Genomic DNA, 217 nt, shown 5'->3' with positions numbered 1-217 from the left:
AAAAGTGTTCAACAATCTGCCACAAAGTATTAAAAACTTGGGCAATGATATTAAAAAGTTTAAATCAGAGTTAAAGAATTATCTACATGCTCATTCCTTCTACTCTTTAGATGAATACTTCAATGTAAATAGAGAATGATGTAAAATTAAGTTATATTAATTTTTAAGCTAAAATTGTCTGTACTTATGTATGTAACCTTTTGACTTGTTCTGTATC

This window comes from Cryptotermes secundus, unplaced genomic scaffold (genome assembly GCF_002891405.2).
Source record: "Cryptotermes secundus unplaced genomic scaffold, Csec_1.0 scaffold26, whole genome shotgun sequence".
NCBI classification, from domain to species: Eukaryota; Metazoa; Arthropoda; class Insecta; order Blattodea; family Kalotermitidae; genus Cryptotermes; species Cryptotermes secundus.
This window is presented reverse-complemented; position numbering follows the sequence as displayed.